General features: G+C 39.8%; 1 pseudogene; it reads right to left on the bottom strand.

Annotated features, from left to right (window-relative positions):
• Positions 1-1448: 1448 nt before the first annotated feature.
• The window catches only part of LOC110287790 (uncharacterized), a 34486-nt pseudogene continuing 9180 nt past the window's right edge, over positions 1449-26754 (bottom strand).

Raw genomic sequence — 26754 nt, 5'->3', positions numbered from 1 at the left:
CTCCTTTTTCTGTTATAACTCCAGCTGTGTCAAGTTGACACAAAACTAGGCAGTACACACAGTAAATAAAGTACAGAAGAAAAGCCTCTATCTCTAAATCCTGATTGGTGGGAAAACGTAGCTGTAACTTGGCACAGGAGTTTCTGGTTTTCAAACTAAAGAGCCCTATAACATTCTGGCTCACAGTGGGGAGGTGTGTGTTACAGGTCACACAGTAGGACCAAGTCTGTTCTCTGGCCATTATCCAGCCAGAGCTTTACTACAATAAATCCCTGTCATTTGCAGAGTTAAACTTACCTGAGTTTAAGTTGTGTTGGATCTCAGAGGACCCCATACCACAAAGGCTTTACCACATTGCTTACACTCATAGACTTTCTCTCCAATATGAACACTTTCATGATGATGAAGACTGTAGAAATGTGCAAAGGCTTCCCTATATTGAATGCATTCACAGGGTTTCTCTTTTGTGAAGATGAAGACTTGAGAAATTTGAAAAGGCTTCACCATATTAGATATATTCATAGATTTTTCTCTCCAGTATGGGTTCTCTCTCTCTCTTTTTAAATAAGGAAACAGGTTTCTTTTTTTTTAAATTTATTTATTATGTATAGTGTTCTACCTACATGTATGCCTGCCTGCCAGAAAAGGGTACCAGATCTCACTATAGATGGCTATGAGACACCATGTGGTTGCTAGGAATTGAATTCAGAACCTCTGGAAGAGCAGTCGGTGCTCTTAACCTCTGAGTCATCTCTCCAGTTCCCCTGCCCCCAGTCTGGATTGTTTTATGATGATGAAGACTATAGAAATGTGGGAAGGCTTCACCATATTAAATACACTCACAGGACTTTTCTACAGTATGTTTTTTTTCCCCATGTCTTTGAATAAGACTGACATACAAAGGCTTTACCTCATTTCTTATATTCATAAGGTTTTTCCCCAGTAGATGTTCTTTTATGTATTCAAAGATGATCATGATATGAAAATGATGTACCACATTGATAACATTCATAGGGTTTCTCAACTGTCTTATGTGTGCTTTTATGATATATAAGAGCACTTTTACATGAAAAGCCTCTACTACACTCATAGGGTTTCTCTACAGTATGTATTTGATGTATTTGAAGATGACTGTAATGTACAAAGGCTTTACCACATTGATGAAATTTATAGGGTTTCTCTCCAGTGTGTCTTCTTTGATTTACTTGGAGAGTACTGTGACTTGCAAAAGGTTTACCACGTTGCTTATATCCATAGGGTTTCTCTCCCGTGTGTCTTCCTTTATGTGTTAGACGATGACTGTTTTGTGCAAGGCTTTATTTACTACATTAGTTACATTCAGAGGGTTTCTCTCCATTATGTGTTCTTTTATGGATTTGAAGATGACTGTGATGTAAAAGTGCTTTACCACAGTGATGAAATTCATAGGGCCTCTCTGCTGTATGTGTTCATTTATGTATTTGGAGAGCACTGCTTTGTGAAAAAGCTTTACCATATTGGTTACATTCTAAAGCTTTCTCTCCATTATGTGTGTTCTTTTATGATATTGGAGACCACGACTTTGTGAAAAAGTTTTACCGCATTGGTTACATTCCTAGGGTTTCTCTCCTGTATGTGTTCTTTTATGAGACTGGAGGCCACTGCTGTGTGAAAAGGTTTTACCACACTGGTTACATTCAAAAGGTTTCTCTCCTGTATGTGTTTTTCTATGTATTTGGAGACCACTCCTTTGTGAAAAAGCTTTTCCACATTGGTGACACTCATAGGGTTTATCTTCATTATGTCTTCTTTTATGATACTGGAGACCATTGCTTTGTGAAAAAGCTTTACCACATTGGATACATTGATAGTGTTTCTCTCCATTATGTGTTCTTTTATGATATTGGAGAGCACTGCTTCCTGCAAAGGCTTTACCACACTGGTTACATTCATAGGGTCTCTCTCCTGTATGTGTTCTTTTATGATACTGGAGACCACTCCTTTGTGCAAAAGCTTTACCACATTGGTTACATTCATAGGGTCTCTCTCCTGTATGTGTTCTTTTATGATACTGGAGACCACTCCTTTGTGCAAAAGCTTTACCACATTGGTTACATTCATAGGGTTTCTCTCCATCATGTGTTCTTTCACGCCTTTCTGTATGACTCTGATATGCAAAGCCTTTACCGCGTTGAATAAACTCAGAGGGTTGTTCTCCAGTACAACTTCCTTCATGCCTGCAAATACAATTGGCACATGTGAAAGCTTTCTCACATTGATTATACTGGTGAGTCTTTTTATCTGTATTAACTCAATTTTCAATTTGGTTTAGCTGTAGAGAGCAATTGATCTTACAGTAATATCACTTTGCTTACATCAATGGTATTCCCCTTCATTATGGGTTGTTTTGAATCTTTGAAGATGCATGGGACTGGAAGAGCATTGATTACTTGGCTCACATTTATAGCATCCATTTTTGAGAGGTTAAACACATATTTGAAGAGAACAGGAAGAACTCACAGCTTTATTACTTATGATCGCAGTCATAAGTTTTGCTATCATGTGAATAATACTGCATTTGGAGCGTGAACCAAGGCAAACAAAAAAAAATTTCCACATCACTAGTACTCATATCGATTTCCAGCAGTTTGAGTTGGTAAATGTCCCCAGTAATGTTCGAAAACTAATTCTTTATTAACTTATAGCACATTTAGAATGTCTATTCAAAGTGTGGTGTATGGCACATCCTCTAATTGTTCTGGAAATGTGAAATGTGGCTTCTTCCAGTGCCCCTCTGCTCACAAGGCTTGTATCCATAGTAACATATGACAACCATATCAAAAGAGAATAACAAGTGAAAAGGTTCCACATTACATTCACACAGTTTGACTATTTTTTCCTCACATGGAAATGTTATAGGGATTAATGGTTTCTTTACAAAACCATTCTTGAATCATATGAACTGTCCATCTCATGAAACTTAGCAATGTTATTACAAGTATATGGTTAACAACAGATTTACTATAGATTATTTTGTTATTACAAGGTTTGGACATATACTTAACACCTAATCAATGTGTTTCTCTTTTGCAATAGCTAATGGTATGACATTGAACATTGAACAGAATAGCAGTTTCATAGCCTGGATTTATCTGGCTATGATTCAAATGGTGATATAACTGTTAAGCCATTGTTTCTGTGTCTTTATACTTAATGGAACACCTTGCAAACACGAATTAGATATCTGGCATTGACGTACATGGTTTTGTGAGATTTAATAATCATCCATAACTAAAAGCAGTACTTATTTTACACTATTTCTTTTCTTTAAAACTTGCAAGACATATTAAACTTTCTTTGGAGGCATATTCTTATCAGTTTCCACATGAAAATTACCTTCCATGCCTTCTAGAACTTTGAAAATGGTCTTCAATAGTATGGTCTTCCCAAATGTAGCCTAAAATATGGTACCAGAGAAAGTATGTTACATTGTTGGATATTAGGAAAATTTAAGTCACTAACTTGAGTGAACTTTAGAACCAGGGCTGATTCGATCACCTCGCTCTTCCTCATTTTCTACTGAAACTACAAAAATATATAACAATAACAAAGAAATGGCTGTTTTGTTTTTTCAAAAGGTGAAAGACAGTTTACTGTATTAATTATAACTGTGAGATTCTTATAGGTTTCCAGCATCACTCCTTTGTAGAGACTCTTCTGAGAAGAATCAAGCAAAGCCCACTCTTCCTGAGTGAAGTTCACCTTCACGTCATCATAGGTTATTGTATCCTAAAAGATCTGATACGTGTATATATAAGAAAGCATGATACTGACAACACTGCCAATGTATACTTCAAAATGAATAGTTGCTGACTGGCTTGCCCACCAACATAGTACTTCTTATCCAATAAGCAAACAGTCTTTCACAGATGAACAACAACAAAAAATAAGTAAATATAGAAGCAGATAAATGATTCCTGGGAACCTGGTGCCTCAGTGATAAGGTGTTGGATATGGAACTATGTAGAATGTTGCTAGACTTTCCCCACTTTCTGTTCCCTGAGACCCAACATGCAAGGGTGCCCTTAGGACTGCAGTTTCCTCACACCTGTCCATGTCACCTGCAGATACAAAAGACTATCTCCATCTCCCCTTCCCTTCTTGCCTCATGTCTGTGTCTTAGCCTCCAAGTATGGGCAGACACCCCCTACTCAACCACAGGCCAGGCCTTCAGAACTCTTGCCAGTCTATCCAAAGACCTATCCCACTATCTGTTACCTCAGACCTAATTCTCATAGTTCCTCAAAGCATTGCAACACAGTTTTATACCAGTACATACCACAAACCATCCCCACTGCCCTTCTTTTCCTCTCACATCTCTATGTCCCAGTTCCTGCTTGGGAGGATAGTCCTTCTGTCTTAATTAGGTGTTACTGCTGTGAACAGAAATTATGACCAAGGCAACTCATAAGAAGAACATTTAATTGGGACTTGGCTTACAGGATTAGAGGTTCAGTCCATTATCATCAAGGTGGAATCCAGGCATAGTGCAGGAGAAGCTGAGAGTTCTACATCTTCATCTGAAGGCTGCTAGAATACTTGCTTCCAGGCAGCTAGAATGAGGGTATTAAAGACCAAGCCCCCAGTGACACACCTACTCCAACAAGGTTACACCTACTCCAACAGGGGCACATCTTCTGAAAACTGCCATTCCCTGGACCAAGCATATACACTTTCTTAACCATAGGCTATGTTTGCCAGAAGACCACTTAGGCTATCCACAGAGCTACTACATGATTGTTAGAGGCAAGTTTTTTGAGTTTGCTTTAGCACTGAACTAGAACACAAGAGGCAGCTTTAGCTCTCTTCTGTCAATGTCCCGTGGATTGCTAAAATCATCTTTCCCTTAACCACCAGTGAGCATTTTCCCTTGAACACACCCACCAAACAGATCAGTAAAACAGCCAACAGTCAACCACCACACTCTCTGAAAATCCAGAGAGCAAAGAGAAAACCAGGAACCAAACTCCCACCCAAAGAAAGCAGCAGCTAGAGCTATATTCATACTAAACCTAGATGCCTAAACATCAGCTTAGAAAGATAATCAGTAAACAGCCAGGAAAATATGTCACCAAAAGAACAAAGCTATCCTCCCACAGCAGGTCCTGAGTATTTCAACACACCTGAAAGCACAAGAAAAAGACCTTAAAACCAACTATATGAAGATGATAGAGGTCCTTTAAGAGGAAATGGATAAATCCCTTTAAAAATTCAGGTAAACACAATCTAACAATTGTAGGAAACCAAGAAATTCCTTAAAGAAAGCCAAGAAAAACCAAGCTAACAGTTGAAGAATAAAACAACTGTTCATGACCTAAAAATGGATACAGAAACTGACCTGTCCAACAGGTCCAGTTATTCGAGGGTCTCGAGGGGACCTTCTCCTAAGAACCAAATGTGGGGTAGAGAGAGACAAGGATCTTGTGTGAATAACGACATGGAAACATTCTGAATTGCATCAAGACCCCAATGTATTAGCCAGGCCCAAGGTTTAAATGCACAAGCAAAAGGGGAAGTACAGATACTTATTAGTGGGAAGGGTGGGGCAATAGAATTGCACAAGCAAAGGAAGTACTTATCAGTGTGGGGGGGGAATAGAATTGCACATTCTTTAGGCAGTTACACAGGGAAGCAGGAACTTGGCGGTATCAGGGTGTGGTCAGGACATCGGTGATGACTTAGGTCTGGAACATTCTGTGGTTGTTCTCAGAATCAGTGTGTTGGTGGCCCGCTTTTGACCCCCTTTTCTTCTGGGGGGGGGAGAGGCCCAATTCAGAGATCAGGACAATTGTGTTGTCTTAATGGCTCCCAACAAGAAACAAAAACATGGTATAAGCTGAGGGAATCCCAGGAATAAAAAGCTTAAGGCTGCAAAGAGGCAAGGCTCACCCACAGACTAGAGATGGAAGAGAGAGAATGTCAGGTATCGGGGTACACTAGCCAGAATGTATACACAGAACAGAGCAAGTTACATCTAAACATTTCTAACAATTTCTAGCAGGAACATTAATTCCAAAGCTATATGTCATGGGCAAACTCTCAATAGTATTTTGAAGAAATAGTGTTCACATTGGCACAAATTTATCTTCTGTACTTACAACAAAGATACACGAATCATGAATATGTATGATATTTGTGAAAAATGTGGGGATGAAGAGAAAAAGCCAAAAACATAAGCCTAAAAATATTCAAGATTTTATCAATATACCTAAGTAATCTATACCAGGAAAAATGTGAACTTGACCAATGTTACCTGTGCTTGTATGTGTATACAAATTAAATAAACACAGATTTCATAATTCCTATAAAAGTAACTCTAAGTGACCCCTAAACTGTTGTAATGGCTTGTGATGGCCCAGGGAGTGGCACTATTAGGAGGTGTAGCCTTGTTGGAGTAGGTGCATCATTTTGGGCATAGGTTTTGAGACCCTCATCCTGGCAGCCAAGAAGTCAGTCTTCCACTAATAGCCTTCAGATAAAGATGTAGTACCATGCCTGCCTGGATGCTGCCATGCTCCTGCCTTAATAATAATGGACTGAACCTCTGAGCCTGTAAGCCAGCCTCAATTAAATGTTGTCCTTTACAAGACTTGCCTTGGTCATGGTGTCAGTTCACAGCCGTAAAACCCTAACTAAGACAACTGTTATATTTCTGACCCTCCAGCTACTATTGCTCTGTCTTCCACACAGAGAGGCCCCATGCTCTAGAGCTCTCTCTGTAAATGGAGGTGATCAGGAAGGCTCTGCAGCTCCTCATGCCTCCTTGTGCTTTCAGGCAAAACAAGCTCCGCTGAAGCCCACATACAAAACAATGTTGAATAATTTACTGTCTGTTTCCTGACACGTGGATTATGTTACAAGACATGGAATCTGTCCTATCCACCTACTCAGCACCATGCACACCTGAGAAACCTCTGCATATCAGAAGCTCCTTTTGTACCCTAGAGCTGAATTTCTGTGAATCATTTCATTGTAATAGGAAGGTAAAAGGATTCCTGTTGCGCTCACCTTGTCCAGCAAGAAAAGACACAACACGGTCGGATTCTTCTCAACAGCCTTTCTTTATTTCAGGAACACCTCTATGTTACGGTGGAACTCCGGAAACCCCGGGAGGACTGCTTATATCCACCCCAGCACTAGGGAGAGCTACATGTCCTCCTGGGATTTGTCAGTCTGTCGGCACTTTGATATGTAACACCCGCTCGGGAGGGGCTGGCGCCAGATTCGGGCTGGTGCCTGCGCAATGGCGTTGTTTACAGCGCCGGTGTACAGAGGTCGGTGCCATATTTTGGGCATGTGGCTGCCTACATCTCCCCCTTTTTTGTTTAATAATATGATGCTGGACTAGGTCTGGGCAAGTCTGTCCATTGGCCACGGCTCCTGTCTTAGGTCGATCCTTTCATGTCACAGCCTTACCCGTCCTAGGGTTACCCTATCGCCACTGGGCCCTGTGCCTTAGGTTGGTCTGTGCATAAGGAAAGTTGCCCGTCTCTGGATACCGCAGTGCTGTGTGACAGTAACTGCTAAATGACCTAGGGCGAACTCTACAAAAGAGGAACTAAACTTTAGGGGAGACGCCTTCTTTAATCGCCATCAATGCTTGGTACACCACTGCCTTATACTGAGTGTGCTCTCGTTTGAATCGACACAACAGCCAGACACAAAAGACACAACCCAGGAGGACCACTGCTCCCCAGGCCAACATTCTCACCCACTCCTTAAAATATGAGAAGGCATTGGTGATCCAGGAGGTGAAGTCCCCCAAGGTGACGGGGTCCAGTCGAGTGCTGTTGAGTTTTGCAATCTGGAGGAGCAGCTTTCTGGACAACTGCTCCGCTTTAGCCGACCAATTTCCTACTTAGATAAGAGGTGAATCTGTTCAAGAGACTGAGAGAAATTAGTTTATACAACTTTATACAAGGGGCACCTAATGGGCATAGGTGGCAAACATTTCAAAATCTACTATAGGCACAAAGGTGAGAAATTTCACAACCACAGCAGTATACCCTGCCAACATTCTGCTAACAAACATGTCCTTCCAGAACTATTACAATCTATATCTCTGTCGGGTTGAGTAATTTTCGCGTCAGCCTCTCTGGTACCCAAATCGGGTGTTCTTGACTTTGTGGAAAAACACAAACAGCTCCCCTGGATCTCGAAATAATGGGATCTGGGCCATACCATTTTCCAGTTAGGACATCTTTCCATTTGACATTCTGTTTAAGGATAGGCGAGGTCATGGCATGCCTATCTGCAGCCGAACGACCATGTTCATCCAGAATTAAAAAATTTAAAGTAAACAAGGCTAAAGATAATTGTTCTTTGGGTGGCTGGCCATGGGCGATTCCCCCTTTTTGTTTTTGTAAGAGTTCTTTTAAGGTTCGATATGCTCTTTCCACAATGCCTTGGCCCTGTGGATTGTAGGGAAGGCCAGTAGAGTGACTAACCACCTTCCTAAGAACATCAGAAGCCTCAGGTGTTAATTATCTCAATGAGGTAATATATGATTCTCTTTTTAAAATTTGAAATAAAGGTTTTAATTCTGAAGTAGGGATCCTTAAATAAGGTCTAATCCAATTTATATCTCCTAATAATTTTTGAAAATCATTTAATGTCTTTAGATGATCTTTTCTTATACTAATCTTCTGTGGGGTGACGCACCGTAGAGTAATAGTGGCTCCTAAATAATGACTAACATTAGACTGCTGTACTTTTTCTGGTGTAATAATCAAGCCATTATTTTTTAAAGTTTCATTAAGCAAGCCATAAGCTTGCTGTATACTTTCTTCTTCAGGTTCACAAATCACAATATCGTTCATATAGTGACAATTTTTAAGAGGGGAAACCATCTCTAACTGGTTGTAAAGCCTTTTTTACGTATAACTGACATATGGTAGGGCTATTTGTCATTCCTTGGGGGCAATACCCACACTTGATACCTTTTATCAGGCTCCATATGATTAATAGAAGGCAAGGTAAATGTAAATCTAGGTTGATCTTTCTTATTTAATGGGATGGAAAAGAAACAATCTTTAATATCTACTACTATAATTCTCCAATCCTTAGGTAGAGCCGAGAGTAGGGGGAGTCCTCTTTGTGCAGGACCCATAACTTGCATTTGTGCATTAATGGCTCTTAGGTCATGTAACAATCTCCATTTACCTGACTTTTTCTTTACAACAATAATAGGGGTATTCCAGGGTGATTGTGTGGGTTCCACATGTCCCAGGTCTAATTGTTCTTGCACTAATTCTTTAGCTGCTTTTAACTTCTCAGAGGGTAAAGGCCACTGAGGAACCCACACCACGTCCTCCATACGCCACGGAATGGGCAAAGGCTCCTCAGCAGCCTCTAGAAAAAACCCAGCCCTTTCTTGTCTGCTTTTTCTGTGGCTTTAACTGGTGAAATTCTACCTTGTAAAATTTTTCCAATACCTAGTCCAGGTATATATCCCATTCCTTTCATCATTTCCTTGCTTTTCTGAGAATAATTTACTGGATAGAATGCTTTTATCCGCTCCTGTATCCATTATACCTTGAAAGGTTTTTCCCTCTATTTGTAAAGATATGTACTTTCTTTTCAAACCTACTCTTTCTACCCTTTGTACACTGCTTTTACATATGACCTGTTTGCTTAGGTTTGTTCATGTTGTTTAGAATGACTCCAACCTTGAGTTTCCAATTTTAAGCTAACTTTCTGTTACAAGCAAAAGGCTGCCTGCCCCTTTAAGAGCTCCATTTGCAATCGTACTTGAGTCCCAGCCACCGTGCAGCTAACTAATCAGTTTTTGCTGTGCAGACTGAGACTGCTTTTTATATTTTTCAACATGAAACACAGAACAACAATCATTCAATCATCCAAACAAAAACAAACATGAATTGACAGACATATAGACAATTTGGTGCATCAAAACCAGACAATAGACGGGAATATAACTTGATGTCTCAAAGGGACACAGATATCCTATCCGGAGCTAAAAATATCTCCATAGGAGCCAGAGAGGAAGCAGGACGTCTCCCGTTTTCCTTCTGTCCCTAGGAGGGCTCTGAAATAGCTTATTTTCATTTGTTCTCCTTCTTTGGGAATTCTGCACAGTGGCTGCTTCTAATAGTTACTCCTCTTTCTCTGAGAGCTATCTTTAAGCCTTTGATGAAGGCTGCCTCTTTAGTCAAAGTCCTCGAGAGGAGGGTAAATTGACTTAATTTTTTGTTCTTCATTTTTTATATTATCATTTGTATCTTTATGTTATCCTCTATATCTTTATATTTTATATTCCTTTCTTTTTCTTATTTCTTTTTAAGCCTTTATCCTCTTCCGACACACTCTCTTGTTGCTCTATAAGGATTTTCTGACCTGTCCTGACTGCCTGACAATTCAAACAGTAACAGAGTCCATATATCAGAACAAACAAGACCAAAACTATCAGACCTACCCACAAAGGGTCAATGGGAGGAAAAAGCATAACTTATGAATCTTAACTTGTCCCAAAGCCGGGAACCTTATCATCTCAATCCTTTCTTTCCTTCCCTTCTTTCTTTCCTTTCCTTTGTTTTTTCTTTCCTTTTCTCTTTCTTTTTCTTTCCTCTTTCCTTTCCTTTCCTTTTTCTTTTCTTCACTATTTCCTTTTCTTTATCACTGATTCCTTTTATTTTTCCTCCCTTTTCTTTTCCTTTTTATCCCCCTTTAACCCAGGGATCAATTTTGGGAGACTTACCGGTACCACCGTTCCTCAGCTGAAGAGTTCTGAATCCATGATATCCTCCGTTCCCCATACGGGCCACCACTTTGTTGCGCTCACCTTGTCCAGCAAGAAAAGACACAACATGGTCGGATTCTTCTCAACAGCCTTTCTTTATTTCAGGAACACCTCTATGCTACGGTGGAACTCTGGAAACCCCGGGAGGACTGCTTATATCCACCCCAGCACTGGGGAGAGCTACGTGTCCTCCTGGGATTCGTCAGTCTGTTGGCACTTTGATATGTAACACCCGCTCAGGAGAGGCTGGCACCAGATTCGGGCTGGCGCCTGCGCAATGGCCTGTGCAATGGTGGTGTACCAGAGGTTGGCGCCATCTTTTGGGCATGCGGCTGCCTACAGATTCCAATCAAGTGTTTCTGAAGGATGGTCCCTATCAGCTCTTTTCTGCTAAATTATTTATAAAACCGTCCACACAAAACTGAATGTAGAAGGTTCACAAATCCTAGAAACAAAACTCTCACATTTCCAATGTCTTCCTGCTGTACAACAAAAGCAATGGCTGTGTGTACACACTGGAGAGTGACATTCAAGTACCACACCTTTCCACTGCCAGGGTTCTAGAGCCCCCCTGGGAATCCACACTCAGGAAGGGAAGGGTCAGAGGCAAAGGGGTTCTGCTATGACCACCACATGGACCAACAAAACCGCAGTCTGATAGTCCATCTCAGTCCCAGCAGATCAGACTTGGATAGCTCAGTAGACATGCTCCTCCTGACCTGGTGATGGAGACCCCCACACTCACCAGGGCATGGCTTGTGGTCTTCTTTAGAGGGTGCTACAAATGCATCTAAGGAGAATCCTGTAAAGACCCTGGGTTCACTGCTTTGAAAGTTTGGAGCTTGCCTGAGCTCCAATTCCAGCACTCAGAAGGCAATCCCCCTTCTTTAGGACACAAGATTTTGTTTTGTTGCTTCAGGCTGAGTTCAGGTAAACTGCAAGCACTTTCAACCTGATGACTATGAGACAAGGCTCAGAGCAAAGCAGGAAACACGTGTCAAACACCATGGAGCACTGTTGTTAATCAGCACATTGTCCTCAGTGGGTTGGTAAAACAAACAGAACAACAACAAACTCACACCTATATTAGTAAAGGTTCTCCAGATGAACAGAGCTGATAGACTGAATCTCAATTATGTATAAAATGGATTTATTAAAATAAATAAACCACAGGCTGTGGTTCAACTACTCCAACAATGGCTGTCTACCAGTGGAAAGTTGAAGAATGGAATAGTGGTCCAGTCCATGTGGCTGGATGTTTCAGTTGGTCTTCAGTATGTACCTGAATTTCCAAGAAATAGGCTGTAATGCGCCACCCCCCCCACAAAAAAATTGTACTTGCTAGGGGCAAGAAGACAAAGAGAAAGACCTACCATCTTCAATGTCCTCTATATATGTAGGGTGTCACCAGAAGCTATAGCCTAAATTAAAGGTGGATCTTATCACCTCAAAAGACCCAGATTAAAAGCACTTTCCCCAGGTCTGAAACTATAATTAATAAAAATCCCTCCCAGTACCCAACTCAGTTTTAGTTAATTAATTCCAAATGTGGCCAATTTGACTACCAAGAATAGCTAGCACAATAGACAAGACAGAACAGCTGGGAAAGATTTTTTCCTGTGGCAATGTCTTTCTTCCAAAAAGGAAGCATAGAGATTTTACTTTTGGAATCTGTATATATTCATACATAGCTTTGCCTACTTCTTTTGTATGATAATTAAATCTTCTTCTGAATATGGTCAGATATTAAAGCAGAGATATTTATGGGCATTCTTAGCTCAAAGTCATCCAGAATTATATGTAAATTATAAAAATTGTGGACAGAAATGCCTCTGGAAAGTTCATCTTGTACTACAAGGGCTTCACTGAAAATCAAGTAAATGACACTATGAAAGTGTGTGTGTGTGTGTGTGTGTGTGTGTGTGTGTGTGTGGTGTGTGTGCATGTGTTTGCACCCACAGAGGCCAGACAACCAAAGGAGATGCCTGGGACTGGAATTAGAGCAGAAGCAGTTTCTAGGGATGGAACCTGAATCCTTTGCAACAACATCAATTGCACTTAACTTCTAAGATATTCCTCTACTGAGTCTTTAAATTAAAATTTTATTTTTATACTTTTTAATTAAAATGTGTTATATCAGTTGTCCCCTTTGGTCCTAGCTCCATCACATCCCTAATACTTTCTAGTCAATTTCTTCCTACTGAAGTATGAGTGAATAAGTATGTTCCAAGATATGAATAAAGCATGTTGAGTCCATTTCAGTTGTTGGTGTGCATCTGATTTCAGACCTGACCACATTGCATCAATTGCATTGAATAACCACAGAGGGAGTTCAGTTTTCCTGAGGCTAATTGTCCCACTTGCAGAGAATTCTCTTTTTTAGTGAGCAGCAGGTTGTTGGGGGCACAGAAGTCCTTGCAAACACAGGTTACTAGGGAAACCAGGAATGTCAAATACACAGGGTTCTCTTCCCAATGATGGACATAAAATACTACTTTCAATGGGAAAGGCAGGAAGTAGATATTTTTAATGACCTGATGACCGACCTCCTTGCCATCTTTGGAGGCAGACCTCACTTCTGTTTTGCTACAGAGGTAGACCTAACTAACCCAAGTTCCCCAGAATGACTATTCCAGACCCTTTCTACCCTAGACTCTCGTCCATCATCTGGGTAGATGCCACATGCAGCTTGGTTAGCTGACCTCCATGCTATTGATCAGAGGCCACATTAAATTAAACCACCTTGGTCACCTGTACTTTGGAAAGGTTTCTATGTCGTCACACCTGAAGCTTTATTCTCTCCCTAGATGTAGACTGATTGAACTGATTGTTGTCTGTAAATCTTTTCCCAAATTGTACTGTGTTCTAAACATGCTGGCAAAGATCCCACATGTATTAGATTCCCCAAGTATCATCTAGGTTAACAAAGTAAGTCAAAGTGCACTGTGTTTCAATCCTCTTAACATCGTTTGCTTTCCCATGTGATACTTTCAGGGGTCCCTATAAGAGAAGTTACATAACCAGATGAACAAGAATGCCTTCAACACGATTAGAAAACTTGTGGTGAAAAATACCTCCAAAGCTAAGAGCACTGCAGTTTCTTTCTGAGTGTACATGTTTCGGTTCAACTACTTAAGGCAGCTCATTAGTATTTGTGAATCAAGTTCCTGGGGTTCCAAAACCATCTCCTATCCCTCCTAGTCTTCCTGGCCAATAAGCATGTGCAGGAAACAAAAACACACACAGAGGGAAAACAACCATACAAATAAAATAACAGTGAAAATTATTGAGTGTGTGTGTGTGTGTGAGAGAGAGAGAGAGAGAGAGAGAGAGACAGAGACAGAGACAGAGAGAGACAGCGAGAGACAGAGAGAGACAGAGAGAGACAGAGACAGAGAGACAGAGAGGCAGAGAGATACAGAGATAGAAAAGAGGCAGGGAGATCAACACACACACAGGAAAAGAAAAATACCTACTTTCACTGTGAAAGGCTGGGAGTGGATTTTATTAATGACCTGATGACCTCTTTGACATCTGTGGAGGAAAACCTCACCTATCTTGCTACAGAGGTAGACTTAACTAACCCAAATTCCCAAGAATGTTTATCCCATACTCTTTCTTCGCTAGACTCTTACCCATCCTTAGAAGAGATGCCACATGTAATTTGTGATTAACTGACCTCTATGCTATTGGTCAGAGGCCACATTAAATTCTAGGTCTTTCAGCTATAGAAACCACCCTCTTGGTCACTTATGCTTTGTAAAAGAGTTTCTATGTAGTCACAAATTATGCTTTATTGTATCTCTAGAAGTAGACTGATTGGATTGATTGTTACCTGTAAATCTTTTCCCAAATTAAACTGTGTCCTAAATAGGCTAGCAAAGATTCCCCAGTTACTAGATTCTCCCAGTGTGATCTAGGTTAACAAAGTCAATCTGCTCTGGGTTTCGGTTCTCCCGTCTTCCCATGGTTTACTTTCCTATGTGATACCTGCAGGGATCTATATAAAAGAAGTTGGTCCCTCGGGTGACCTAGAATGCCTTGGACAAGAATATTATCAGGAATAGAAAACTTAAGGTGGTGCATATGTGTCAGAGGCCTCATATCACCTAGTGCATGCTGCCTGGTTGGTGGCTCAGTGTCTGAGAGATCTCAGGGGTCCATGTTAGTTGAGACTGCTGGTCCTCCTGTGGAGTCGGCCTCCTCCTCAGCTTCTTCTAGTCTTCCCCCAATTCAACTACAGGGTTCCCCAGCTTCTGTTGGGTGTAAGTATCTGCATCTGACTCTTTCAGTTGCTTGTTGGGCCTCTTGGAGGGCAGCCATGTTATGTTCCTGTCTGTAAGTGCACCATAGCATCAGTAATAGTGTCAGGCCTTGGAGCCTCCCCTTGAGCTGGATCTCAATTTGGGCCAGTCACTGGACCTCCTTTCCCTCAGTCTCTTCTTCAGTTTTCTTTCTGTAGTTCTTTCAGACAGGAACAATTCTGGGTCAGTTTTTGACTGTGGGATGGCAACCCCATCCCTCCACTTGATGCCCTGTCTTTCTACTGGAGGCGGACTCTACAAGTTCCTTCTCCCCACTGTTGGACTTTTCATATAAGATTCCTCCTTTTGAGTCCTGAGCATGTCTCACCTCCCAGGTCTCTGGTATATTCTAGAAGGTTACCCTGCCTCTTACCTCCTGAAGTTGCCTGGTTCCATTATTTCTGCTGGCCTTCAGGGCTTTACTCCTGTTTTCCTCCCCTGCAATACCTGATCATGTACCCCTTTCCCCTCCCTGTCTCCTCTCCAGGTCCCTTCCTCCTTTTGCCCCACCCCCACCCACCATGATTGTTACCTTCTCCCTTCCAAGTGAGATTGAGGCATCCTTACTTGGGCCCTTCAATTTGTTTACCTTTTTGAGTTCTGGGAATTTGTCTGAACTCAATGAGAGAAAATGCACCTAACCCACAAGAGACTTGAGGCCCCAGGGACTGGGAAGGTCTGGTGGGGTGTGGGTGGGATGTGGGGGACATCCTATTGAGAGACTAGGAAGAAGGAATTGGAAGAGAATCTGTCGAAGGAAGGACTGCAAGGGGGAAAAGCACTGAACTGTAAAAAAGATATAATAATAATAATAATAAACAAAAAATATCCTTCATCAAAAAAGAAAAGAAAAGAAAAATAAAAAAAAGAAAGAAAACTTGGGGTGAAATATGCCTCCAAAGCTAAGAGCACTGCAGTTTCTTTCAGAGCACCTAGGTTTCCATCAAAGTACATAAAGCACCTTAATACTATTTGTAAAAATTAACTTCCAGAGGTTCCAAAACCATCTCCTAGCCTTCTTGACCTTTGTGGCCATCAGGCATCCACAGCAAACAAAAATACAGAGGCAAAACAACTATACAAATAAAATAACAGCTTAATTTCTCTGTGTGTGTGTGTGTGTGTGTGTGAGGAGAGAGAGAGAGAGAGAGAGAGAGAGAGAGAGAGAGAGAGAGAGAGAGGCTTATTGACAAGCTGAGCATAGCCATGCATTTCTCCCATCACAGCATTCAGAACACCAAGATAGGGAATTAACTGACTTTTAGGATAGCCAATGCTACATAACACACACACACACACACACACACACACACACACACACAGAGGGTAAAAGAAAAACAAAATTACTAACATAGATGGGGACAATACAATGACTCTTAAAGTCATTACATGTATTTAGCTCCAGTGCCTTACAATCATCTTCAGAAATGAATATTGCTAAGAATGATAGCATCTGCTATGAATCCCAGCAGTTTGGAGGCAAATTCATATCCATGAATTTGAGGCCACAATGGTCTACATTCTATAATATAACCCATCTCAAATGGACCTATTTATTAAAGGGTGGATCCTGTTGTGCTGGCAAGAACCAGGGATCAATGACCAAAATGATGTGATGTAAAGATTTATTTTATTTCTAGGCCAATCCTATGGTTTCCTCTGTATTAGGATCAAGAAGCAGCCCTGAGTCAAAGCAGAGAAACTTTTTATATTCAAACTCAAGGCTAAGATACATAGTAAGTGATTACAAAACTGGAATTGCTTTGCAGTTAGAAATTGAATTAATTGGCCAGTTCTAAAAACATACCATAAACAGTGGTAGCAATTTACACTATGCAAGTCTCAAGATTATAGAGGAAAAACAAGTAAAAATGACAAGTTGTCCTTTCCCTTAGGACATAATTAGAGAAAAGACCATAGTTAACAATATAGAAATTAATCAAATGTTATCTTTAGGATTAGGAATAGGAAGAAAAAAATAGTCAACTGGCCCTTAACAGACCTAATTTTGATTTATCTTTTTTTTTTTTTTTGAGACTAGGTCTCATTGAGAATATCAACTGATCTTGATTCACAAATTAAACTATAATATATCATATATATCGAATCAGTAATAAAGAGTAGAATATATTTAATCCTATACTTCTGGGCATTCCTAGCATGATGGTCTTCTATATAAAATGGAGTTGAGAAATTATTGGATATTGGTTGCATTGAAAGTAAAGGTGAAAGTTCTTAAAATGGTTGCTTCTTTAGGGAAGTCTATACCTGCCAATCTTGTATCAGTCCTAACTGTAAAGGCATGGGACAGATCATAAATGCTCTAGAGATAAAATTTGAAAAATATTCCTCTCTGTTTTCTACATTTGGAAGGAAAGATTTTCTGTGTTCTGATCTTCCACAGAATACTTCAGTATATTTATTTTTATTGTTATCATAAAACATACCATGGACAAAGCAAGTTAGAATTGAAGGCAATAAATCGGGCTTTTTAGTTCCAAAGTTTTAGAGTCAATAATGGAAGCATAAACACATGGTATCAGGCAGAGCTGAGAGCTCATGTTTTGACCTCCAGACAAGAGGGAGCTAGCAATGTGGGCATGATCAGAAAATATTAAAGCTTGAAAATGTACCCATGTGACTCCCCTCTTCCAAAAAGGCCACACCTAACATCCTTCCCAAACATTACCACAATCTAGAAAATATATATTCGAACATATGAGTCTATGGGATCCACTCTCATTTAACTACCATGTGTTTCTTCAAAAGCGAAAACAACTTTTTATCTGACCACACTGTACCATATCCTTAAGAGAGATTGTTGTTTTCAACCTACAATGTCACAAAAGAAACAAGCCTTACCAGAAAGAATCAGAGCATAGTAAAGAATGAACAGAACAAATGAACCCAAAATTCCACAGGGAAAACATCAAAACTTAGAGTTTCTTGTTCAGCAACTTGAGCAATTATGATGAAATTGCCTTAACCACAAGGTCTTAGGTATCCCTACTTTTTTTTAGTTCTGTCACCTGAAGCACACACAGATTCATTTCCAGAAACTCTACTATTTTCTTACAGATGTCCTCAAAGCTGGTCCTTGTATCTCAAATCTCTTATGGATAGTACTCTCTTTTGTTTTATTGAAAGTGGGTTAGTGGACTGCAGGATCATTCAGTGGTTGTTAAGAGCACTGCTCAAATGTGTTTCATTTCCTAGCACTCAAATGGCAGTTCACTAGTCTGTAACTACACTTCTATCAAAAACGTTGGGTATAAACTGGTACCTGGCAACCACTTGGATGGTTACATGAAGAAGACACTTTCTGTAAGTCCTGACATCTAGATTTAAAATGTAGTGGTAATCAAAATATACCCCTGTTGCCAAGGACCAAGCCTGGTCTCGGAGGGGCATTCTGAGAGAAGGGGTATCTGGGAACAGGAAAACCAAGAACTAGCAGTCAAATTGTGGGTCCAAGCTATCCATCTAGGCTCTGCAGGAGACAGCTTTCCATCCTCCTTTCTCTGTGTTCTGCTTTCTCTCTGATCTGCTTGCTCTAGAGATCTCCAGACAACTCTCTGTCTGTTCTGCTGGAGACTGTCCACCAAGCAGTTATCTCCTGCTATTCTAAAAAATTCACTTGATAGGTCATCTCCTGCATACCATTAAACAATCTATCATTATATCTATCCACCCAGTCATTTACTCCCAGTTTCCTTTTGATTATCTTAAGAAACAGCATCCTGTATCCACAGTAACTTAATTCTTACGAGACAGCAAGCACACATTTTCTTTTAACCTTACAAAAGCAGATATCTGCCTGCCTCTGTTAAGCACAGATGCTAAACTAGCTGGGTGACACCCAGTCCTAAAATTACCATTTGTACCACACCTGGGCCTAAACTTGCTCTGTCACAGGCTGATCCTGAAATCAGGAATCTGTCAGCCTTTGTAAGCATCATCATCATCATCAACAACAATAACAACAAAAACATTAGCCGAGTAAGATCACCTGTGATCATCACTCCCCAAATCTCTATCTCCTTCCTTAGTATCTTTCTGAGAAGTTGGCTTACAGCTCACCTGCTTTTGTTTCTTTAGACTCGTGAAGTTCCTCATAATTTATGTTACATCATTATTTATTGAGAAGTAATATATTTTTGAACCCATGTTTTAGAGGTCTGTTCCACAGTCTTAAGGGCTGTCTTGAAAGTCCCAGCATTTACCATTTTGCTGAGACATTAGGCACACCTTTGCTTTTGGACTTGTGCTGTCTCTGATCATCATGTACTCATTAATGTTAACAGGAAGAACATTCCTTAAAGGAGGGTTGTAAAATATGTACATTATTTTGCAAATAAGACTTAGCTCATGGTAGTCATTGACACTCTTGGAGGGCCACATTCACTGGTCCTGTGCCAGGGGCAGGAACCATGTCATTGTGTCCTAACCAAGTTCTTATATGGTTTCCAGGGGCAAAATAGAGCATCAGCAACTAGGCATAATATGATTGGTGGAACAGTGCACCCTTTAAACTGATTGGTCTTTAGGGAATGAGGTGACAGGGACTTCCCTTGTCTGAAAGGGGGCAATGGTCCATCCTGGGGAATGTGTCCTCACCTGCAAGTTGGTTCCTGCCCTGTGGTCTGAGAAATGTTAATTAGCCTCTCCCTTATGGAGGGGCAAGTGTTTCATGACCTTCCCAAAGTTCCTGAGTTGACCTTTTCAAGAGACCTTATTGCGAAGCTGAGGATAAATAAAGTAAGACTCTGGCAAGCATCAGCTTACAGGGAACCCCCTGAGTGAACAATGCAGAGCAGAAAATCGATGCAAAAAGCAAGAAGAACTTATTGTTTGAATGTTTTAGGATCGTCCTACACCTGAAGGAGAGGTGGTGACCTCCAGCAGCACATTTGTTCATTTTTTAATACAGTTTTCAGAGCAGCAGCAAGTAGACACAATATGACTAGTGGAACAGTGTATCCTTTAAAGAATTTGGTCTTTATGGAATGAGTTAGCAAGGGCTTTCCTTGGCTGCAGGGGCAGGGGAGGGGGTTCGGGGGTGGGCGGGGGGTGGGGGAGAGGTGTGTGTGTGGAGGGGATGGGACCTGTCTCTTCACCTTGAGGAATGTGTCTATGTGCTCTGGGCTTTCCTTATCTGCATGTGATCCACACTAGGTCCCATGTGGTCTGAGGAATTTAATTAAATTAGATTCTCCCTTCTGGAGCAGATGGGTACCTACATGTTCTATGACCATTCTCTTCCAGGAGGGGAGGGGTCTGATGGAATTTTCCAGAGTTGCTGAGCTCACCTTTTCAATAATAAGCAATAAGTTTCTTCAGTCCCAGCACTCAGAACTAAAATGAGATCACTGAGTTTTTGGATAGCCAATGTTACATATCAACACACACACACACACACACACGCATACTCACACACTCACAGGAAAAGAAAAACAAAATTAATAACATGATATAAAGAGTACTGGGGAATTAGGACAGTACAATAGCTCTTAAAGTCATTTCAGGTGTTTAGAACCAATGCCATACAATCATTTTCAAAAATGAATATAGTCAAACATAATAGCATGTGCCAGCAGTTTGGAGGCAAATTAATATCCATGAATTTGAGGACACAGTGCTCTACATAGTCACTTCTATAATATAAGTCACCTCGAACAGACCTTTTTTTTTTTTAATTAGATATGGTTGCACTGTCAAGAACCAAGAAACAATGACCTAAACGATGTGAAGTAAAAATTTTATTTCTAGGCCAATCTTGCACTCTCCTCTGAAGTAGGAGAGAATAGCAACCCTGAGTAAAAACAGAGGAATTTTTCATATTCAAACTCAAGGCCAAGGTACATATTAGGTGATTACAAAACTAGAATTGCTTTGCAGTTAGTAATTTAGTTAAAAACCTGGCAGCTCTAAAACCATACCATGAACACTGGAAACAATTTACACCATGTAAATCTCAAGATTATTGGGGAAAAACAAGTCAAAATGAAAAGTTGTCCTTTAACATAGAACATGATTAGAGAAAATACCATAGTAAACAATATAGAAATCACTGAATTTTTTTCTTTAGAATTAATTTGGAACAAGAAAAAGAATAGTCTTTAACTGGCCCTTTAAAATGTAGTTTAGAGCTGGGCGGTGGTGGCACGTGCCTTTAATCCCAGCACTTGGGAGGCAGAGGCAGGCGGATTTCTGAGTTCGAAGCCAGCCTGGTCTACAAAGTGAGTTCGAGGACAGCCATGGCTATACAGAGAAACCCTGTCTTGAAAAACCATATATATGTGTGTGTGTTTAGATTGTTTACCATCCTTTTTTTGAGACAGGTTCTCATTTAGAATGCAGCTGACCTTGACTCACTAAATAAACTACAATTTACAACACTTATTGGATCTGTAATAAAGAGTAGTATTTATTTAATCCTGTGTTTTGGGCCACCATTACTTAAATGAGAGTCTTCAATACAAGATGGACCTGATTCGTGGTTTGGTATTGGTTGGGTTAGAAGTAAAGGAGAATGTTCATAAAGGGGTTGCTTCTTCATTGAAGTCTGTAATTGTCAATCTTGGGATCATTCCTAACTTCAAAGACACAGGACAGATTATAACTGCTTTAGAGATAAAGTTTGAACAATATTCCATCCTGGTTCCTATAGTTGGAAGGGGTGACTTTCTGGGTTCTGACCTTCCACAAAACATGTGTGTATATTTACTTTTCTATTGTTATCATAAAACACAGCATGGACAAAGCAAATTATAACTTAAGGCATAAAATCAGGCTTACAGTTCCAAAGTGTTAGAGTCAATCATGGCAGCATAAACACATAGCATCAGGCAGAGATGAGAATTCATACTTTGAACCACAGGCAAGAGGTAGCTAGCAATATGGGCATGGTCAGAAGATGTTAAAACCTGAAAATGCACCCATGTGACAGACCTCTTGCAAAATGGCCACATGTATTTTCTCTGTCCCAAAGAACTCCACAAACTAAACATAAGTTTTCAAACATATGAGTCTATGGGAACCACTCTCATATAACTACTACAAGTTTTTTCAAAAGTGAAAACTACTTTTATCTCAGCACACTGTACCATATCCTCAAGAGAGCCCATTGTTTCCAGCATACAGTGTTATAAAAGAAACACACCTTACCAGAAAGAGTCAGAGGATAGGAAAAAAATGAATAGACCAAACAAGACCAAAATTCAGCAGGGAAAACACCAAAAGTTATAGCTTCTTGTTCAACAATTTGATATTATGATGAAATTGCCGTGACTCTAAGGTCTTAGGTATTCGCACTCCTCTAGCTGTGTCACCTCTCAAAGACATAGCTTTTTTTCTACAAATTCCACTACCTTCCTGCAGCTGTCTTCAAAGCTGGTCCTTGTATCTTGAATCTCTTGTGTATAGTAATCTCTTTTATTCTATTGAAAGTGGGTTAGTGGACTGCAAGGATCATTCAGTTGTTAAGTGCATGCACCGTTCAAACCCTTTTCCTTTCCTTGTACTCATGTGGCACTCACCATAGTCTGTAACTACACTTCCATAAGAGCTGTAAATCAAAATAGTTGGGTATTAGCTGGGACCTGGCATTGACTTGAATGGTTTCTGAAAGTCCTGACATCTAGCTTTAAAAATCAGTGATATAAAAATATACCTCTGTTGCCAAGAACCAAGCCTGACCTTAGAATGGGGTTCTGAAAGAAGGGGTGTCTGGGAGTAGTGAAATCCAACCCAATTGCTTTCTCTCTGTTTTGCTTTCTTTCTCTCTGACATGCTTTCTCTGGAGATCCTCAGGTCCCTCTCCCTCCCCATCCCCGTTGTTTCTTCTGGAGATGGTTCTCCAAGCAGTTCTCTCTTACTATTCTGGAAAATCCCCTAGCTAGCACATGAAATAACAATAGACTCTTCCCTCAAACATAAATTAAACATAGCCATAACAATTATCTAAATTACAAACAATGATATGTAATTAACATATTGTCCATCATATTGTCAATTAGAAAAAGTATTCTACCAGCTATAATGACTTAAAGAGTTTACAATTTCATGCCCATATTATGTTCTAACTTCCTTTTTTTCTTTTATTGAATATTTTCTTTATTTACATTTCAAATATTATTCCCTTTCACAGCTTCCCATCTGGAAACTCCTTGTCCCACCACACCTCACCTGCTTCTATAAGGGTGCTCTCCCACCCATCTTCCCTCTCCTGCCTACCCGCCCTGGCATTCACCTACACTGGGACATTAAGCCTTGACAGGACCAAGGGACTCTCCTCCCATTGATGTCTGACATTGCTATCCTCTGCTACATATGTGACTGGAGCCATCATCACTCAATTTGCACTCTTTGATTTGTGGTTTCTACCAGTTGTCCTGACTTAAAAAGTTTACAATTCTATACCTGAATTATGTTCTTACATTAAGTTGTATTACCATCTGAAAACCAAACTTCCTATATCATCTTCCTCAATGGTAAACAACTTAAGTATGATTATGCGACTATAACTAGTCTTCAAACACATCAGAAACTTGAGAATGACTTAAATATTACCTGACTATACAGGAAGCCCAGAAACATTCCTTCTAAGTCTTAATCAAATTTTAGAGACATCTCACTACCTGGACCATCCTGTATTCCTCAAAACAGTGGATCATCTGTCTTCAGCATTCTGGCCCTAAATCATCTGAAATAGCTTAAATAAAGCAGGAGTTATGACTGACTATTTTATTCTTTCTTGGCAGAGCTAAACTTTCAACTATCCTGCATCATATGTCCTTTCCTAGACAGTATTTTTTTTTCTGTAAATGAATAGGTCAAATTTTGTCCAGTGGCTACCTTGGATAATTGGAGCAACTCCATAAGGAAATTTTGATGCTCGATTTCTTCTTTGCACTGTAAAGAGAGTATTGTCAAGAGAAAACATGTCTCTAGTAAAATGATCTTTAGTAATTAAATAACATTAAATGTCATATTCTATGGATTTCTTATGTTTTTGAAGAATAGATGTTTATATAAAGTGTACCTGAACTGATAAATCTTGGCTATTCTCAGTTATTTATATTTGAATAATATTAAAAACAGGTCACTATAATTAAATCCAAATCTAATATATCCATGGTGTTATTATCTGGCCTTAAGTTGTACTACGTAGTCAACCTGGACAGCTTGTAATAGCAGATAAAGACAGTCTGAGTCTCAGACATATATTCCTAAATGAGTTGTATGGGCAAAATGCCTATCTAAGAGTAACTATTAATTTCAAATTTTGTAATAACATAAGAAATTTATACCAATGGAAACATTAAATCTGCATCAATCAATAAATTCTTTACCATTGTAATTTTCTTTTTTTCTTTCTTTATTTTTTAATATTTTTATTAGATATTTTCTTTATTTACATTTCAAATGCTATCCTGAAAGTTCCCTGTACCCTCCCCTGACCCTGCTCCCCTACCCACCCACTCTCACTTCTTGGCCCTGGCATTCCCCTCTCCTGGTGCATATAAAGTTTGTAAGACCTAGGGGCCTCTGTTCTCAATGATGGCCGACTAGGCCATCTTCTTCTACATATTCAGCTAGAGACATGAGCTCTGGGGGTACTGGTTAGTTCATATTGTTGTTCCTCCGATAGGGTTGCAGACCCCTTCAGTTCCTTGGGTACTTTCTCTAGCTCCTCCACTGGGAGCCCTGTGTTCCATCCATTGTAAAGTTCAATGGATATAAACTTCAATTTGTATCAAGTATATTTATTTCTATTATTATAAAATTGTGGTTATATGATGCTTTGCTTAGGAATAAATTTAGTAATCCATATAATCTACTTAATCATAGTATAAAATTATGACTATTTGCAAATTATCCCTTAAAATATCAACCTATTTACAATTTATAAAATAACTGTAACCTGATAAGCAAGCCAAGCACAGGGATGACCACTCTTCACAAATAATTCCTGCTGAATACAGTCAAAATGAAATTCTTTAAAGGGGTGGGGAAAGGGTAGGATATTTAGAAAAATTGGTTAGAAGTAAGAAAATTACCATTAGCCAGGCAGTGGTGGTGCACACCTTTAATCCCAGCACTTGGGAGGCAGAGGCAGGCAGATATCTGAGTTTGAGGCCAGCCTGGTCTACAGAGTGAGTTCCAGGGCAGCCAGAGCTACACAGAGAAATCTTGTCTTGGAAAAAAAAAAAGAACAACAACAAAAAAGAAAATTAGCTTTAGTTTCTTCTATCCAGGCCTTTTCTGTTCAGAGGGCACAGGATTTGACTGAAGTGCTGATTGGATCACTCTGAAAGGATGGATGAAGTGAAGTCATCTGAAATCTCCAGCTATTCCTGAAGTAGTTTTGGCAGCAATTCTCTGCAAACAACTTCAGGAGGCAGAGGGCTGGAAGACCAGGTCATTTCAGGTCTTGTCCAGTTTAATTTTCTTGAAATTTTCTTTTCTGTAACCAAAATCTTGTGGGTCTTCCCCTGTCTCATCTGATCCTAATACTCTGGAAGACCTCCAAAGCCCTTTCTCTTTTCCTTTCAAAACAAACATAGAGCCTCTCTCCCAAAATAGCATGTCACTTGTCCAGTAACTGGAAATCATTTAAGGTAGAGATTGGATTAATTTAATAGCTTTTCCGCACTCCCAGAAGAATTTTAAAATAATCATGAAACTCATAACCATATGCATTTTATAATTATTACTATTATTATATGTCCAATTCATCCCCTGCTATTTGACCTACCTGAGATCAAGGCCTATATTTATTCATTTATGCATTTCACTTAAATTGAATTCCTTTCTACTTACTGTATAAGGCCATTTCCAGGCTCTACATTTGTCATACCATGCTGAAAAATCCCAGAATCCCTATGTAGCCCATGTTCAACGATCCTGATTATTTGCCCTGGCATAGACATTTTTGAATTTTCTTTAAAGCATTTTTTTTAATCAATCACCCCTCTGTGTGTCTTTGTTTTCTATATATGAGATCAAAGGCTTGAATTTCTCCCTCCCCTCTCCTCTCCTCTCCTCTCCTCTCCTCTCCTCTCCTTTCCTTCTTTCTTTCTTTCTTTCTTTCTTTCTTTCTTTCTTTCTTTCTTTCTTTCTTTCTTTCTTTCTTTCTTTCATAGTTATTCAAGAAAGGGTTTTTTTTTTGTGTAGCCCTGAGTGTCCTGGAAATCATTCTGTAGACCAGGCTGGCCTTTAACTCAGAGATCCACCTACCTCTGCCTCCCAAGTGCTGGGATTAAAGGCATAGGCCACCACTGCCTGACTTGAATTTCTTTATTCCATATATATTTAAAAATATCTAAACAATTAGCATCATATTCTCCTCTAGCCTTACAAACAATTAAATCAAATTAATTTATCTCTCTCCTATGATTATCAGCTTGTTGGAGGCTGGTAACCTATATTGTCTGGCTCTTTCCGCCTTCATCTGAGCAGCCTGTCTATTTGAAGAGTAGTGGCTCCCAGCACCTCTAAGTCTAAATTTTGTATACTTCTAAACGTCTGACTAAAATCCCAACATGGCTTGGTCTAAATTTGTAACTTTCTCAGATGCCAATATTTCCCTTTTTCTAATCTTATATCATAGTCTGTGTATTCCATCCAAGATTCTCTAAATACTTTTTACAA

The sequence above is a fragment of the Mus caroli genome, unplaced genomic scaffold (assembly GCF_978045245.1).
Source record: "Mus caroli unplaced genomic scaffold, Mus_caroli_1 scaffold_2, whole genome shotgun sequence".
NCBI classification, from domain to species: Eukaryota; Metazoa; Chordata; class Mammalia; order Rodentia; family Muridae; genus Mus; species Mus caroli.
Note: the sequence above shows the minus strand (reverse complement) of the source record. Positions and strands in the feature narration are given on the sequence as shown.